The following is a 13,657-nucleotide window of genomic DNA, read 5'->3' on the forward strand; positions in this document are numbered from 1 at the left end:
GAAATATGAGTGCCTCTCCACCATATGCTTTCATTATTTCTTTATAATGATAAAAAGGGGCTGCATTCAGTCCCAGACAATGTCATGGCCCCAGAGATTTCAGTGGCCTGCAGAAAAAAGGAGAAAAAAGCATTTATGATATGAATGAGGATTTGAAATGGCTTTTTTAAAAAAGGCCTAAGATCCACTTTCACCCTAAATTCTGAAATCACTTGAAAGATGTCTAGATGCGGGTTTGAAGAATAGCAACTTTCCACCAGGCTCTGTTTTATATGCAGGATCGCTGCCATCTTCACCAGGCTTTGTTTGGAGGTCAGATAATTGTACCAAGCAATAGGTCACAGTCTAACTTCACATATTGTGTGATTTGTTCTAGCAGTGAACCCTGTCATCTTGATCCAGAGGACGTATTCTTTGCCCCAGTCATTTACAAGTTAGCCAAGTGATGCACTTTTGTTTATCACGCCGAGCTGAGAAGTTCAGTGGGTTTTGTATCAGCTGCCCTGTCACTGTGCCTTTCTGCTCATTCCTCAAAATGTGGGCACGACGTGAACTGGGCCAGGGTGCAGCTCCATACCAGGGATGGTATCCTACAAAATCCTCCAGGATTTTTCCAGAAATGCCATGCACTGCCAGTTCCTGCAGCCCTGTGTCTGGGCTGTTGGATGATAGCAGTCCATTAAAAGTCCCATAAAGCCAAAAGTAGTTTTTACCCCGGAGCAGGCCATGGTGGGGAAGGTTTGCACGTTTCAGCTCAGTGTGACATCACATTTTGGGTGATAAGGCAGGCCGTGCTGGCATTTCCCTCAGATTATCTTCACTTCTTTTCCTACTCTTTCCTCATATCTTATTCTTAGTTCAGAGCAAAGCAGCTCTGCTTGGGAAGCTTTGGAAACTCTGCCACTTGTTCCACAACCACCAGGAGAATTTTAAGCCTTAAAATAATCTGATTCGAACACCAGTAAATAAGCTCAGTTGCACAGTAAATCAAGATAAAAGTTGCTTCACAGACTAAGAGCTGGTGGTATTTCTTTTGCATTGTTTTGACGTTATTTCTTCATATTTAACATCTGGCAATAGTGCATGGTATTTTACCAATAGCACAGACATCAGATCCTGCCACAGGAGTGCAGGTCTGTGATAAGTAAATCATAATCACTGACTGAGAAAGGAAATCAAGAAAAATGGGTCCAGGGGCAAAAACATTCTCAAAATTGAAAACCTTTCTGCAGCAATACCAACCTGCTTCCTCTGAACATTTGAGCAGAAGGGGGAGGTACTCAGCTCTCTCAGTACTTTATGTGCATTCCTTGTCCTGAATGGAAAAGGCCATGATTAACCCAAATCCAGCCAATTTCTAGAATTTATTCACTTGCAAAATTGAGATACTACAAACTGGAGACCAGCTATCACCAGAGCTGTCGATGAAGTACCAGCTGCAGATATGTGGAAACTTGTCCCCTGTGTTAGAGGCTACAGTGTGACCTTGCATGGCCCATGAAAGTGTTTAAAAATCATGATGACACTGGGTTCTGACTGACTTTGTCTAGATTCAGCCTGAACATCAAGAGGAAAAAGGCTCTGTGTCCCGTGCCAATTCTCTGATCTTTCTATTCCTCTCCTCCTCCCCACCTCCAGGCTCTGTGTCTCAGCAGCTCCCTGAAGTGAGCACCATGACATGAATCTGGAAGTGAAGAAGCCCACAACTCTTCAGAAAAGAGCAGTTATTCTTAGCTTTGTTTTGCTGATGTTTTTCTTTCTTTTTCCCCCCTTCTTTTTTTAAAGAAAACAGAAAGCCTGCCAAACTTTGGGATCTTTGATGTGCTTTGGAAAGAAAAACAATGCTATCTATCCAAGTCGTCTGAAGGGAACAAAAATATGTCATTACTTGAGAAGAACAATCAATACATTTCACAATTAAAGATGGTCAAAAGTTTTTAATGTTTTTCTGGAAATTGTTTATTCAGAAAATTTCCGAGATATTTGACCATTTAACTTTCCTTGAGAAAAGGTCCTGATTTATAAGGTAGGTGGAAAGGCAGGAGGGGGAAGAAGGACGAAGATGCTGATATTTGCTGTAGAATATTCAATAATCCAATGTCTCAGGGGGGATATCCTAGACCCCATCCAAGCTTTTCTTCTGTCAGTTTGGATTGAGTACGTGAACCTGCCTCATCCGTTTTATTCATCCTACTTCAGGCTGAGCAAAACAGTTGGGTCATAAAGGCAGTATCTGTTCTGTACTGTTTGTTTGTTGATTCATCTTTCAGTGGACATGTGCTTTGTAAACTCTTCAGCTGTAAATGAGACACTGACTTCATTGTCTCATACTTAGGAGATTTGCTTTAGATGGAAGCGTCCCAGGTTGGAGTCTTTGGCCAGTAAATATAGGGTAGCTTTTGAAGCTGCAGCCTTGGAAGTCATAACCTAATAACTAAACTTCTGTTTGCCTTCTGTTTTTAAGTTTTCTCCCTCCATCACCCCAACAAATCTTGAAAAAGCTGATTTATGCAATGAGAGTTTTTGACATTTTTATTAAGTCCAGGCACTTAATAAAGATATTCTTTCTGCAATGTGATCAAATTGAGGTAAAGAAGCACTTGTGCTATTTCTCTCTTCTTACTGAAGTTTTTAACAGATTTTCTTTTTTGCCTTCCTGTGACAGGGCCTGTTACATCATTTCCATGATCTGCTCTCACCTTCCACTGCAGTGGCCGTATGGGAAATGCATCTGCTTCTACAACCGAGCTTTAAAGAGGTTTCTATCTATATCTACTATATCTGCTCCAGTTAAAAAAAAAAAAAAAAAAAAGAGTAGAAATTAGACATAGACTGCAAATAACAGGGAATGTTGCTTGAGGTTGGTATGAAGATGCTTGTTCTCTCATGCTAGACTTACTCCATGGTTTGGGCTGGTTTACTTGGAAAGATCAGGGAAACCTAGAATGGTTTGGGTTGGAAGTGAGCTTAAAGATCATTTTGTTCCAAGCCCCCTGCCATGGGCAGGGAAGATCACTCCCTACCTCAAGTTCAGACCACTTAACTGTGAGAAAGATAAAGAGGCCTGACTTTTAGAAGAAAAGCGTTGTTTATTTCTTGAAAGTTTCTTAGTTTGACTTTGGATAGCCAAAAATTTGAGATTCTGCAATATCTAATCACCCTGTGAAAGTCCAGGCCAGGATTTCAGACTTTGAGGATAGCAAGCAAATGCCTTAAATTAGAGGTTTCAATTAGAGAATATTAAATTCTCTTCTGTAACAGGAGATGTTTTAGTAGAAATGGGAATAGCCAGGTGGGAGTAATTGGTTTTGGAAGAGTCGAACGTGGGGGCTCTGCCCAGCACTTTCTTTTATTATGGCTGTTTTCCTTCCACAGCTCAAGAAAACTCATATTCATGCACAGCCTTACACTTCACTGGGATTCCCTGACTTGGAGACTGTCAGCATTGGCTATTATACAAGCTCTTTGTTTTATCCTATACAATATATCTCACCATACACAATTTGGCCTCTTAACCTGCCGTGAAATATTTCAAGGGCTTGTTGCTGGAAAACGTCGTCTCTCCTCGCTGTGATTTGTGCGGCCGCGGCTGCATTTTCCTGACAGCTTATAATGATTCGTGGTGGGTTGCAATACAATGAACTCATGCTGCAGAACAGCACACTGAAAAAGATCTTTCAAATTATTGTTCCGGTGCAAAAGGTGCCCAATCACCTTCCACCTGCGGATTAGTCGGTTGCTATAGGAACACACTGTAGCTTTTCAGTGCTGCGCCACTGTAGTGCCCAGATTACTGACTCTGACAAACACAATAGGGGGAAAGAATCACGGGTTATTAGTGCTGCTGCTGATGTGATGTTACAAACCTGGGGTGGCACAGAGCAGATGAATAGAGCAGGAGCCTTGAAATGCGAAGGACGGGAGGAGGAGAGGGAGAAGAGTGAAGTGGAGCTAAAGTCATCGCTACGGAAATGTTGTCTTTGATCTCATCTTCCACTCTGAATAGGTATTTTCATAATATAATGCCAAATGCAAGCAATGCTGTAACTGATGGCAGAGCCACTGGTCATGTCTTTATGTTAGTAGGGGGCTGCTCCTCCTCTCTTCCCTTTTCTTCCAGTGAGTACTGAAATCTGAACCTTTTCATTCCTGCAGGATTAACTCTGACCAAGGTCAGAGCAACTAGTCACCAATATTCTTCATGGGTGAGTCAGGCCTCCTGCGTCCCTGGGAAATATCACCTGGAACATCCACCTACGCACAGGACTTTAAGAGGGAATTTTGCAGCATCAGAAACACGGAGTGAACAGCTGAGATCAGGTCTCTGTCTACTTTGGTGGCCATAACTGAGACTCAGGAGTTTATGCTGCTGAGCACCCTCCTGCAGAGCGAGCTGCCTGTGTGTTTCAGAGGGGAGAAATAACTGCTTGCAGCTCTGATTTGTAGATGGTCTAAAATTCCCAGAAACAGTTTTGCTACCACTTGTGCTTGGGCAGGGTGAAGCGGAGGAATAAAATATATACTTGTCCACTGCTTGTGTGCCTTGAGCAAAACAAGCTGTGTTTAGTCACAAGTTCACCAGATGGTACTCTGGGGGTTATTGCTGTTATATTACATTACTGCAATATATTAGACAAGGCACAGTGATTCATTCCCTCTCCTCAGTGCTTTTGGAGGCTGTTCTCCTCCCAACGGAAGCACAGCTGACCCTGCTGCTCATGACCCTTGGGACTCCTGTGGGCTCCTGTTGGTGCATTGGCAGGAAGCACCAAATGTCCCAGCACCAGTGGTGACACCAAACCTTACAGGAGACCTGTCTTACACGCAGCTCTGTGCCCAGAGAAGAGACTCCACTTTCTGATTTGAGCCAGCTGATTTGGGACATCATTTTCAACCCTGGGTGCCTCCTCCCTCCTCCCATGCTCCAACCCCACTTGTTTTGCCTTCACATTGGACCCTCCCTGACCTTGCAATTGGACCCACATGACCCTCTAAGCAGGGAAGTGGCCTCTCTCAACCCCTTGTTTGCAAAATGGACTGGAGTACAGAGTTTGCACTGTACTTGTAGAGCCCAAGAACTATCAAAACACCACAGAGAGGTATTGTTTTCCTCCACTTCTGTTACTCTGTAGGCTGAAACCCTCCATCCAGTGAATTATGTGCTGGCTGACACCTAAGAACCCGTCCTGGACTGGTGCCACATGTGCATGCAGGGCATAGGTGCTGCTGTTGGTCAGCTGGACGGCCCCTGGGACCATCTGCCACCCCTCTTTGGCCTCCCTGTCTCCACCATTATGTTCACTGACCAGCTGCTTTTCCTCACTGCCCTTGACAAAGCTCCCAAGCCACAGTCAACCCTTGCTATGAGAGGAGACAAAGAAATGCCACAGCCACTCACTCTCCCAATGGCCTTGAGCTTCTGGTGCTCTGAGGCCGTGCCCTGATCCCAGGTTTCCTTCTGCTCTCCAGCGCTGTCCTCATGGTGCCATGACACTGACTAGCATCCCCAGTGCTCTCCCCTAGTCACAAGCTCAGGATCAAAATATACTTCAGTTTTGCCTGAGCCATCTAAAAGAGTGATGGAACAGGTTGGTCTGAACGTGCTTGGATGAGAATTTCACCACAGGCATTACTGTAATTTCAGGCAACTTGAAAACTGCAAATTGGGCCCTCTGTCCCTTAGATTATGCTTTTCATTTTATGATCCTCTGGAGGAAAATTAATTTCCTGGGCTGAACTCCTGTCTGCAGATTTAGAGGGACAGAACACACTCTGCCTGTTTAGTTTTAAGTGGCTTCAAATGGGGACGTAGAAGGGAAATTGAGAGAGACACCTGACCAGGGAAGTATGGAAACCTAGCTCCAATAAAATAATGGGAAAATCCTCCATCACCATCGTCATAGGTGTGCATGACCTTAGCAGAGCTCAGGAGTGCTATGGGAACAGCAGTACTACACTCCTGTTTTGCCTTATTTTTTTATCAACAATGTTCTCCTCCACTCTGACGTCAGCTTCAAGATTGCTCGCTGTGATGTGCTGCACCTTTCATATTTTCTTTCCAGTCATAATATTGCTTAAGTCGTAACCTCAGCACTTTGAGGAATAATTGTCCCTGACAAGGGGGTGAATCACTGGCAGAGAGTTGATAAGCATTACATACAGATGACAGAAGTCAGGACATATCGGATTACCGCTGTGAATATAATAAAAGAGAGCCTAAACACTTTGGCAGCTCAAAGACAAGCCATTTCATAACTCTCTAGTGGGGCTATTATCTTCCATTTACTGCCACTGATAACCAGGTTGCAACTGTCTCCCTAGGATCTAGTTACAATTCACTTAACACTTAGAGGACCAGACATATTGGAGGACACTCAGATGAGGATAATTTCTTAAAGATCATTTATTTTTAAATTTTTATCTTCCTTGCTTCCCCTCTTTATAGTGCGATAAGAACCTAAATCAGGAAGCTTTGAACTTCTTTGGGGAAAGGAGAGTTCATGGTCATCTTCCCTTTAATCTTTCACTCCTGAGTTTCTTTTGAAGCCAGTTGTTCATATCCAGCTGAATAAGTGACAAGCAGGTTTCCACCTCTGTTACTCTTGTAGTACATGCACCCAGACCTAAAAGCTTGTTCTGATACTGACTCCATTAGGTTTACACGTAGGTGTTAGGGTTTTATTTTTGCAGCCAGGAAGGGGCACCTGAGCTTACAAATCAGGGGGTGTTGGTGTGTATCAGTAACACATAATTCACAGCAGTGCCAATTACAATCCACACTGGTGGAATCTGGATACAGATGATATTTATATGCACTACATGAGATTTTGTTTCTAAACCTCACTGCCTAAGAGGAGGTTAACACTTCATACTCCAAGATACCAAAGTTCTCTCTTTTAGGCTAAAGAAAAAAAGAATTACTTGGCTATGGCAGAAATGTGGCAAATCACCTATGACTCTCCTTACTAGCAAGCACACCACTGAGAAATATTTATTAATCTTAGGGATTAAACCCTCTATGTGTGAAGGGAAACTCTGTATTCTGCAAAACTTTCCTCCTGCACCCACACCATGATGAACAAATGTAAGCTGTGCTCAGCTTTCAGCATCTGAGGTGTTCTCAGATGCAGGACAAAAGTTGATTCACCCTTTCTCAGGCTGAAGACTGGAGCCTTTTTTTGTAAGTTTGGCTGCACAAATCCATTCTAGTCTACCAGAACCCCCTTCACAGCCACTGGGGGAGGAGTATCTTTGCCAAAGATGGATCAGGATGATGGGAGGACAAAAGCTCAGTGCTGTTGGCAACTCAGAGGTTGTGCATTTATAAATGTATCCCTTATCCCATGAAAAAGTGTCCTTCTTACATTCCCATCACTGGAAGCTCTGCAAAGAAGCCTCTTTATATGTGTTTGAAGGGCCAGATTTGGTGATCTAAAGACTAAAACATCCTTCTGTTACTTACTTCTTTAACTCACAGTGCAAACTTTACATCTTAGCCGGCCAAAAATAGGTCCTTACTGCTTTATATATACCACCCCAAATCTATTTTGGAGAGAAATTGTACCAGGCTTTCTTAAACTACAAATAATAAACAATGCTTAATTGCCTTTCAGTATGATTTGCATCCCCTCTTGATTTTTCACAGCACAAGTCCTCTTCTGCTACAAGGAACCTGTAAAGAACAACAGCAATTAAGGAGGGAGGAAAAAAGTTCATTCGTTGTTGAAACAGTAATTCGAAGTTGTTTTCTCCTCAGGACTTCTGGATCTTACCACTGACTTTCTAGCAGCCAGGGAAAGCCAGGTGAATCCCTCTCTGCCCTGCTTTATCCATCTGTAAAATAAGCATGGTCAATCTTACCTGCTCCACCACTTCATCACGTGGTGCACCCAAGTAATATCTGTAAATTGCTGTAAGATGTTGAGATCAAGGGAATTCTGTGAGTGCCAAGTGTTGTTGTTGTTATTGTACTAACAATGTTGGCTGTTTTCACTGTTCATATGGTAGCCTGGCTGGAATTGGGCAGGAAGCCCAATAATACCAACAACCAACAAGAAACTAAAATAAAATGTTTTACTTAATGAGAGCCTCTGTTTAATCAGAAGCCTGTGTAATTATGTCACAGAGGGCTAAGGATCTAATGTTTTCCTGATACATTTGCTTTTAAAGGGACTATTAACCTGGCATATTTCAAGATGATAAGCTGCTTCTCTGTTCAGTTCCAGTTATTTTTTTCTGCATTCCCTGGTGAGTCCAGAGAGAACCTGAGAGTCAGAGGATTTTTCTTAATTGCACAATAACTATCTTGTATGTCTGATACTGAAGTATTTTCTAAAGGCGCAGGTTATTAGTCCTGAGTTGGATGGGTTTGCAAGAGAATTCAGATACTGAATTTATTCTGGTTTGGCTCCTCTAAGGCATGGCATACATTACAGAAAGCCCTTAGTATTCCTGCCTGAAACAGTCAATATTCTCAGCAAGCAATTTGATCAGGAAGAAGGACTAAAACTATGCCTTACCTTGAAACAAATAAATCTTGGTTTAAGTATTAAAGATTGGTTTTGGCTTACTTCTAAATGTTATGTTTCCATGCACATTTTGCAAGATCTGTGCACATGTCTGTCTGGTTAGTTCTTTTCATATGTTTTGAAGAGAATAATAAGCAAAAAGCTCTTTATCTCCTAAAGATCACGGTCTTAAGAGATGTTAAACATCAGTCCATATTGAGATTCCAGGAAACATATTTATGCTGCATGAGATGGAGGAAATTACTTTGTCATATGCATGAGATTCTCTGATCTACCTCTCTGTTAATAGATTGGATAAAACACATTATGTCCACATCTTGGAGATGTTTGATCAGTTCTGTTCTTGAAGATTTGAGTGTGAAAGATCCCATGGGCCCTCCAGGGAATTTATCCCAACATTTTGCTGGTAAGGGCATTTGCTAATATCCAAGAAGGCCCTTCCAGGACAAGTTTTGGTTTGCCACAGTGAGGAGGGAAGACATCCCATTGGCTTCCCCTTTCTCTTGTAAGTAGCCACAAACACAAACCTTGTGTTTATGGTGTGGTGACATTTACTGGGTCTTTGTTCAAACTCTTTTACAGTGTGGTTTGGGTTTGTGTTTAGATGTGAGAATGGTGAGGATTGGATACCTTTTTCATGCAGTGTGGTAGTCCTACCTATTCCTTGATTGCTGCAAATTGCTTTTGAAAGGAAAAAAAAAAAATGGAAGCAAAAAAGATATACCTCCTTTTATATCAGCTATTGGCCACATGGGAATTTGGTAGGAAGGAAAGAGTTAATAGTATTATTATCAGGTCAGCAACTTTGAAAAGCTCTTCCACTTTGAAAACCATTTTCTTAATTATTTTAAGTTAACACTTAAATGCATAGAAAAAAATCACACGTAATCTGAAACCCCAGACTTGGGGACAGGACTGGATTGAGATAACATTAAAGATTTTATTGCTGTTACATTATAAATTATTTCTATTATGACGGCCCTATGGGTATTACATTCTGTCAGTTCGCTTTCACTGTTACATCACTTAATGTTATTAACACACTTTAGGGTATAACATTACAGTTTTATTGTGGAAACCTTAAACACTTACATCCAAAGTACTGAATCGAGTTATTATCCTAGCTGACCAGATCTGGTCTATTATCATTTTATCACTCATAAAAACCTGTGATTCAATTTGATTTAACACTTGAGGAAAAACCATGGCTCATATATGCTTAAACCTAGTTGCAATATTAATACAAAGCAACACATGGATGACTTCATTTTATTAAAGTTGAGGTAGCCCTGGGAATTGCATTTATGATTTTTATGCCACATGAGAAATTTGATCTGACCTGTTGCCATTTGTGATTCTCCAGTAAACTGATAAGGTTTTCTTACCAGTATATTAAAGAATTGTGAACGTTTTACCTTCCTTACTGCATTCATTATACCCTCAGAAACCATAAATTTCTCATAATGCCCTAACCATGGAAAAAGGTGCTCTCCCTGTCTTGGAGTCCTACCTTGTAGACTGGAAAAATGTTGCACTTTGAAAGGCAAACTGAGTTTAATATTGGAACAAAATTAGCCCCTAGTTTCTGTGTAGACACTTTTCTGCGCAAAACGACTCTGTTGTCCTCTGTGTAGTTCAAAAAGTTCTTTAACCTTTGCACAATATTTAGGGGAGAAGTTGTTCTACTGAAGCCACTGGTCAGCGTTGTGCAGACAATTACTGGTTTTGGTTTGTTGGCTGTGTTTGCTGCCACTGCCTGAAATATTTAAGATCTTATTTAGGTTATCTGTTGTGTCCTTTGAGGAGAAGACCAAGAACTGTATGTGAAATTTAAAATGTCAAAATGAAATGTTTCATATGTTCCTCTTCAGGGGAAGGGAGAAGACAAGACTCTGCCAGTGTAGAAGAGCAGTGCTGAATGACCTTAGCAAGGAGTTCTGCTCCTGCAGCCTGATTCCCACCAGAGTCAGAGGAAGGGGTTTGCTCATCCAGGAGTTCACTGATGCAGTGACATTGCCACGCAGGAGGGTGGATGCGCTGAACCCACCAGCCCCGCTCTGTGCCATGCGCACAAAATCACCGTGGCAACAGAGCTGACAGCTTGGAAACAGCAGCTGCTGCTTAATGGAAAACATTAGAAAAATAACTCATTCTAGATCTCTGTCCCCTCTCTGCATTTTCCTATTTATCACCAAAAAAAAGTGTTCTACAACCGCCACCCAGAACTTCTAAAAGCTTCAAGGTGTAAGGGTTGGACACACAGGTGTGCAGGCAAAAAGGTGAGTTTCAAAAGCCAAAAAAAATGTCTGTGTAATTCCAGCACAGACATTTTTCTTCTTCAGCCACTGCTAAATTGTTTGCCACTGAACAAGTGGGCCTATGTGCATCTTGTGGGAGTGGTGTGGATGTGCAATTATTTATTCTTGCATCAAACATGGGGACGGCCAAATGTGTGTTAAATTCCAAGTCAGCATTTTTGGTTATTGCTGCTTGAAGTATCTCTGGTTCTGCTCAGAGCTGGGCTCACTGGAAAGGAGTAAGTATCCTAAGAAAAACAAACAACTGTCTCTGGTAAAATCTCCTCCTTTTTATTTTTTAATAAAAACAAATACCAACTTCTTTTTTTTCTTCTGTTGCAAGTGTTCTGGAAAAGTCCAGTATAGACAACTCTAAGGCAGCTTCCCTGGGTAAAAACCAAATCAAAGTAATGCTACATCACCATGTGAAATAACAAATTAGGTAGAGAGACATTAACTGGTGTCATTCATCAGTCTGAAGTGATACGATTTATAACAGGATAATAATGGCCATAGTTGTATAAGTAGTAAAGGTAAAATTACATCATGACTTGCATTAGCAGTATGAGATTATATCCTGATTAATGCTCAATTAACTTGTCATGGGTACAACACATGTGTTTGTAGGTGGCCAGATGGGTTACGCCACATCTCATGCTCACATGTGTAGCATTTATCACTTTCTCCTTATCTCCCAAAATTAGATGGCTACATCCACTACAATCTTTAGACACCTCACTGCCTTGATGCAGAACCATCTGACATCAGGGTACAGCTAAGAAACCCTTGGAGATGACCCCTGGGAAATCTTAAACAGATGCATGAGTCCTGCTCCTCTCTACAGATCTGAGGCCTCATCCGTAGTTCCAAGGAGGCATCTCCAAGGTGAGAGCAGCAGCCTCAGCTGCTCTTCTGCTGGCAGGCACCACTCACCTGAGCTGCATATCACAGCTCCCACCCCCGAGAGAAAGCCCCCAACACCCTAAAGCACTCTGGGTGAGGGATCCCTTCTCTCTTTTATTCTAATTTTGCAGGGGAAAATAATTAAGCTGCAGGGACAACTGAGAAGGATTTTTACTTTTAATTGCAATTACTGAGGGAGGTGCTTCAGCTTCACCTGAACTCCTCTGTAGGTGCAGAACTGGGTTATTTGTCCATGTGCTGACATGCAGGTTTGCTTATTCACACTCTCCCTCCCTCTGTTGTTCCTTTCTGCTGTTTGTCTGTGTGGCTGCAGATCTGGGTGCATGCAAACATGTATAAAGCAGTGAGGTGGTTGAAGGCAGACAAAGGGCCCCCTAGTTTTAATCTCTGTTCCATTGCAAACTCAATGTTTATCCTTGAGAAACTCATTTTAATTTCCCTTACCAGGTTTCTCAGTCTGAAGGGGGAGGGATATTACGTTGTTAGGCCGGCCTACCTCACACTGTATGAGATACCCAGTTAGATCTTTGAAGCTGTAAATTGCTAATTGATGACAGAACAGAACTTCTCAAAATAAATCAGATTTTTTTTTTTTTGCACACTTTTTACTAGTGAAGCCTACCAGAAAAGGTTGGCTCATTTTGATCCTTCCTGTGTTTCATTTTCATGTTAGATGGTACTCCCCAGTTCCAACACCAAATGATGGTCATTTTCCAACATTTCCAATTTAGAAGCAAAAGCTCATATAATAAGGAAAAAAATCTAATAATTTTCTTGTAGTGAAATGTCTTTTCCAGCTGACAATACTGAGCACTGGGATATAGGGCACCCAGCAGTTGGAAACATGCAGATTCTGAGTCCCATTTGTGCACATCTTGAGTGTTCAAGAGAAAAAGGGAACCATGTTATGTTTGGATTCAATTGTTAGAAAATTTTTATGTTCTTCAGAATGACTTCTGCTGAATAGAATTTAGCAAATAAATGCCTAATGAACATGCTTGTATCAAACATTTCCAGCAGAGACAGTGCAGTTCATCATTTCCACCCCAGACAGTTTTGATTCTGGGATGATTAGCTAAGGATCAATTTTGGTGATACTTCTCCTGTCCAGAGTAGACACTTCACTCTGTAATGTATAAGGCATCTATTTTTGTTATTAGAAACACACTTTATTATGGCCTGATCTCAATTTTCAGTGTATCCTGAGAGATACCATCTAGCGATGATGCTACAGAAAGCCAGCCAAGACTTCATTTACACAAGTAAAAATGAAAAGTGACATCAGCATCTATTTGAGCTGTAAGTTCTGATACAACAAAATTCAAGTAAGTTTTTACAACAGCTTTAATTCTGTGTTTGAGTGCACCCTAGGCCTTAGACTAGCCTAGGAGAGACCACAATCTGATGTTCTCCCTTTAACATGTAACGAAAAACTCATGTATTATTAAAAATAAAATCATTCTCTCTCATTCTTCAGGAGTGGTTTGTGTATCTCTTGAAGTACTTCAGGGTGACAGAAGAGAGAGACTTTCAATTGCACCAGCTAAAATAACTGACTTGCTCTTCAGTTGGAAAAGTGACTTTAAGATTCAATGATCACTGCTTGCAATGTCCATTGGCAAAGACAGGAGGAAAACATAATTTCCTTTGTTAGCAATCTCACTGTTAAAAGGAAATGTCAAGTCTGAAAATGTAAATAGAGTAGACTTTGGGCATGTTGAGAATTCAGGCAAAATACTTTGGGTTGAAGTAGTTAATTGGCAAGTCTGAAACATTTCAATGTTAAACCATTAAATGTAAGATTAAAAAAAAAGCAATTACATTTGAGACAGGCATCCACTTCAAACCCAGAAACAGAAAAAAAATCCCCTAAATTAAAAAGCCCAAATCAAGCCATTCCTTAGATAA

General features: G+C 41.4%; 1 long non-coding RNA gene across 10 annotated transcripts in view; it reads left to right on the top strand.

Moving 5' to 3' along the window:
* LOC116450619 overlaps nt 1–13,220 on the top strand; it is a 143,657-nt gene extending 130,437 nt beyond the window's left edge. For 4 of the 10 annotated variants that reach the window (XR_004242858.1, XR_004242861.1, XR_004242866.1 and 1 more), the window contains 4 exons: nt 1,786–2,758; nt 4,156–7,803; nt 8,818–9,033; nt 10,400–13,220. This is a non-coding gene — a long non-coding RNA (uncharacterized LOC116450619). Of the gene's footprint in view, nt 1–1,785; nt 2,759–3,375; nt 7,804–8,817; nt 9,034–10,399 lie in introns of all 10 variants that reach the window. The other 6 variants (XR_004242865.1, XR_004242862.1, XR_004242867.1 and 3 more) reach the window with 6 other exon arrangements.
* Nucleotides 13,221–13,657: the final 437 nt, after the last annotated feature.

Source organism: Corvus moneduloides, chromosome 13 (genome assembly GCF_009650955.1).
Source record: "Corvus moneduloides isolate bCorMon1 chromosome 13, bCorMon1.pri, whole genome shotgun sequence".
Taxonomy (NCBI): domain Eukaryota; kingdom Metazoa; phylum Chordata; class Aves; order Passeriformes; family Corvidae; genus Corvus; species Corvus moneduloides.